The 5,032-nt window shown below is 42.2% G+C and overlaps 1 long non-coding RNA gene across 1 annotated transcript; it reads right to left on the bottom strand.

Annotated features, from left to right (window-relative positions):
* Positions 1-1,928: 1,928 nt before the first annotated feature.
* On the bottom strand, positions 1,929-4,489 carry LOC149990023 (uncharacterized). The gene is made up of 3 exons (XR_016509006.1): positions 4,383-4,489; positions 2,301-2,438; positions 1,929-2,049 (listed from the first exon to the last, which is right to left on the bottom strand). It is a non-coding gene; the product is annotated as an uncharacterized LOC149990023 (long non-coding RNA).
* Positions 4,490-5,032: the final 543 nt, after the last annotated feature.

Genomic DNA, 5,032 nt, shown 5'->3' with positions numbered 1-5,032 from the left:
GGCAAAGGCATGAACAAAAGTAGAAATGGGCATGGTGTGGCTAGGTTATGGTGGGGGGCTGCCATGACCATTGAAAATGTAAACAAGGTATTAGGTTGGATTAGTAGGGTAGTCAAGATTGTCAGCTAATTATATCACTTTTAATATTAGCTCCTACCTGTTGGGAAAACAAGCCATTGTGTAATTGAAGAAAAGGCACACAGGCAAGCTCCAGGAAGAGGTGAGTATAAATACGACATGCTTTAGAGAGGCCTGATGCAGGATTTAGTTTGCTATGTTTTAACTGAACCTATTTACACCATGCTTTTTACACACTGGAGAAGAAAACCGCTAAGTAAATCTAATCAATTGACAAGATCACACTTTTATCTTTTAGCCATGTCCTTTTGACCAGGGTGACATAACTTTATGAGGGTGGAGAGTCTAAATCTCTCCTCAGTTCAGCCAACAAGAAATCAATGGTAGAAAGAGAGTAATTGGTAATACATCAAATCAACATCATCCATTTTGAGTTGAAGAAATTTTGCTGTCATGTCTACTCTGGCCTAGTATAAGTTCTCACAATAGTACAGTGGCTTGTTATCTTGACTTCAGTTCCACAGAATCTCTGGGAGTGGGCTTCCTTTAAAAATCTCTGGAATATAATGTGTAATAAAATAATAAAGCATATCTCAGCATTCATGACTAAAGAAAAATATCAAGGAGGAGTAGGTGGGAAAGTGGCTTTGATTTTCAGTTTGTGGGTTCTGACTCTATGCTAAAGACAGAATGTATTCTGGGAAGCTGAACGAACCGTTCGTTGTCTTACCGTAATGAGACAGAAGATTGCAGTTAAACCTGTCGCCACTACGATAACAGGAGAGGCTAATAGGAGTATCCGTTTATAGCCATATCTTGGCACAATTCTGATGACCTTAAAAGAGAAAAACAAGCAATAATTTTAAAAAACAAACCAAAGAGATGGAAAAGATAAAAATTAACTATTCTTAAGCCTGTGCTAAAGAATAGCTAACTATTCTTAACTACTACTCTAAAATCCCACTCTTTCAGGTGAATGGCTTACGAGGAGAGACCCCAAAACCCCCAGAATTTATTTAAAAAATATTGTGTGTTTATCCTTACATGCTTAAACTTCAGTCCCCTTTACAGTACTCTCTATTTGATGCAATACACCTATTGAGACATTTTTTTCCACTGCTCAAAACGGTTTTTGAACTTGTCAATTTTGATGCCATTTAGTGCTTCTGCTGTTTTTTCGTTTCACTGATTCCACATTGGCAAAACAAATCCCCTTGAGGAATTTTTCATCCAGGGAAACACAAAAAGTCACTCAGGGCAAGACTGGGTGAATAGGGAGGGTGGGGTGTGGGGGTCATGCCGTTTGTGTCCAGAACGGCTGAACACTCAGCAAGGTGTGCGCAGGCGCACTTGTAAATCACCCATCAAATATGTTGAAAGAGTCTTCCAAAAAAAATTCACTGATGCCTAACGCACCCTCTCACAACAAAACCAGCTGGTACACTCTTACAGATGGGTTCCTAGAATACTCCCCTAGTGGAGGAAACCTGTACTACAAGGGGCCCGCCCTCCAGAAGACAATTCTGGGTTTTGGGGGGTTCCCTCTCATGTAGGTTCTTAAAGAGCATATCGTATCTAATGTGTTATGCAATCATAGTATTAGCATTTTCTTGTGCAATTTATTTATCTTGTGTGTTAGGTAGGTCCTCTTGGTGTCTACCCTAGGAACAGTGGCACCACTGTCTAAATGAGCAAAGTAGAAGATCACTGTCATGGGTCTTGGCCAAAGTCACATGGCTAAGACAAGAGACAGTGTGGGTGCCTCTGGTCTTCCTACCTCAGTGCTTTCATGGCACGTCCTCACTGACTCACTGTCCAGGCCTCGTGCCTCAGGAGCTGTCCTTACCTTACGTGGCTCCTCCTCTTCCTCTTCACCCTGGGCTCCTGTCTTTCCATTTGCCCATTTGTTCATGTCCTCTGGCTTGGAGACCTCTTCTTTTTCTGGTTCCCTGAGCAAATCTTTTACTAAATCTGTTCCAAAAAATAGTTTCCTCCATTTATTTTTGTAACTTGAATTGTAAAATTTAGGTTTAAGAAGGGTCCCTCTGTTGTTTTTCAAATGACTCAAGGGCATACCTCCATCTTGTACATTTGAAAAAGGGAGTTTAATGAATGGTAATAACATTGATTCTATACCTGCTTTTTAATCTCCGAGAAATAAGGCAGTCTGTACTGTAGTGCACTAATGACATCACTGTTATCATTAAAGTCTAGCTGCTTACCCAGAATGGCTAACAATTTCTTCTCCTTTTGGCCCAAGGAGACCTCCTCTGGCTGAATTGTCAGCTCACTGCCCGCATTCTTATTGCCTTGTAACCCTCTCATGAAGGAGCCTTTTGGATTTTTTAAATGTGGTTCATCTGTCAAAAAAGAAGAGACCATTTTTGATCATGAAGGACTCATGGGACAGCTTTTTGTCAGTCCAAAGCCCTACATGCCAGTCAAATAAGTTGGGAATCAGCAAATATCGGAATGTTGTTCAGAGAGGAGAAAAATAAACCCCAACTTAAACCCGATTGGCAACACAACAAAAGGAGAAAAGGTATGTTTTTAAAGGGTGTTATTGACTCAGAACATTCCACAGCATGAAATAGAGTAACCATATTTAGGATGATTCCCTTGATCCCCAAGGGCCAGTTGCCAGGTACTGAAGAAAAACCAAGGCTGGAAGACCCCACTCAGTTACACTCGCTGCAGATCTACTGCGATTCCTCACGTTCATGGTCCCCACCCTGTCCTGCTCAGATGCAGAGGGAGCACGAGGCTTCCCCACTCTGCCTCTTCGTGTGCTCGTGTTCTTGCCTCCATCAGAGGTGAGTGTGATTAAAACCCACGGCTAACAGGTCTTCATCTGGACATGCCCTTCTCCACTTACCCACCAAAGCATTACTTTGGTCATTGCTTCTACACATCCCTGCCCCCAGAACAAAAGGCTCTATACAGAAAAATAACTCTATGTCCACTCTTGCTCTGTGCTTAAATTTAGGCACGCATCTGGAATGTGGGTTAAGAGACTTGGCAGGTTGTGTGCCACTCTGGAATGTTCAATACATCTATGGAATAATACTTTGGGGTCCTAATATACAGAAGGAAAAGGCAACTGTTGTCAGATGCCTACTCTCCTTTCCTTTCATGTCTTTTCTTACATTTTCAGCTTTACTTGGGGAACCATCCAAAGCTTCTGACTGCATGAAGGTCAAGTGTATCATTGTACAACTGGGTTTCCACTCCAGAATAATGAAAGTATTGCTGTGGAAGCTGAGGGTCAGAGAAGGAGTTGAGGGTCCCAAAGTGGGGAGCTTGTGGAGCCCCAAAAGGAAAGCCAGAGATCTGAGTACTAGGTGACAGCACTTAACACTCTCTAACCTTGTTTTTACTCTCCTGTTAAAGGAGATTAAAATGCCTGCTCTGCCCACCTTTGGGGTAGAAGAGAGTAATATAATAGGCCAAAAATTTGTTTTTGAAAAATGAGCCACACTCTCTTAATATAAGTAGCACAGTGTTATTATTTATGATGTGCCCCAGATCACTGCCAGAGACCCACATTCACACTATCTGGGCATGAAAGCACATTTTGGAAGTTATCAGATGGTGTGAATAAGCCTAATTTGTAGAAAAATACTTAAAAGCACCCAAGTGTTTGGTGGATAGAAAACCGTGCGCTTCAGAGCAAGTTCAGAGTTGGACAGTCTAAGAATACAAGAGGCCTCCCACCCATTAGAAGGATTTGGTAGTCGCTTCTGATAATAAAACCAGAAATTCAGATCCCAAATAGAATTTTCATAAAATACAGTCACTCGTACTCTTTTTATAAAATTGCAAAACAAACAAAATAAAAACATAGCTCTACCTGTCCAATGAGGCAAAGGACAGATGAGGCCTAACGCATCCAGAGCCAGTTTACAGGCTGTGCCACTGACCAACAGGTTCTCATTTGGACGGAAAGCGCCAGCTGAGCACCGCACGCACTGTGTGCTCATTGCTGTTAATCCCCTGCCCCCTTCCTTTCTCTTTTTCCTGCGTCTCACTTTTAGCAAGGAAGCGATTCTCAGAAATATAGGGAGTTAAACTCTGGATGAATGAATAAAAATAACACGGTGACCTTATTTGTTTAAAAACTTACCATCACTGGGACAACTGTAATAGAACAACAATTTTAAAAAAGAAAGAAAAAAACAAAAACAGCAACAACAACGAACCTTCGAAAGGTATTTTCAAAGGAAAACAACTTATCATCATCAATCAAAAATTAAAACAAATAAAATGAAAATGAAAGAATTTACCATTGGGCAATTCAGACTCACCACAAGTTGTGTGTGTCAGACAGTCAGCGGGGCAGTGTAATTTCACTCTCTGGCTGACCCTCTCAATGTTCTCTCTGAATTTGCAGAGGCAGCAGGCCAAATTATGAGGGAGGGTCCTATAAAGGGAAAGGCAGAAAATTAAATTATTGGCAGAAAAGCTATTTGAGCAGGTAGAAGAGGTGGGCAGAGGCTACCAGAGGGCTGTGCAAAGAAGCGTTGTGGGGGCTTCCCACCTGAACAGTTTGGGGGGCATCAGCTGGCCATCGGTTATTCTTTTGGTAATCCTCACTGGGGAATGTGCTTATTGATTTTAGAGAGAAGGGAAGGGAGGGAGAGAGAGAGAGAGAGAAACATCTATGTGAGAGAGAAACTAACCGGGACCCTCAGCGAAACCCTAGGCTGGCTGGAAATGGAACCCGCGACCCTTTGGTTTACAGGAAGACTCTCCAACTCACTGAGCCACACCAGCCAGGGCAGCCATTTGCTCTCTTGAATATTGTCAATAAATAGAGGGGAGGACAGAAGAGTAAGAATGGCAGCGGGTATGGTATGCCTAGACTAAAGGTGATAGGCACTAGAATCGGTGACACTGATCTGTAGTTATAATTCAGATGTATCTCCTTCTCCCAACCCAGAAGTCTCACTTTGGG

This window comes from Furipterus horrens, unplaced genomic scaffold (genome assembly GCF_987537825.1).
Source record: "Furipterus horrens unplaced genomic scaffold, mFurHor1.1.pri manual_scaffold_41, whole genome shotgun sequence".
Lineage (NCBI taxonomy): Eukaryota > Metazoa > Chordata > Mammalia > Chiroptera > Furipteridae > Furipterus > Furipterus horrens.
This window is presented reverse-complemented; position numbering and strand designations above follow the sequence as displayed.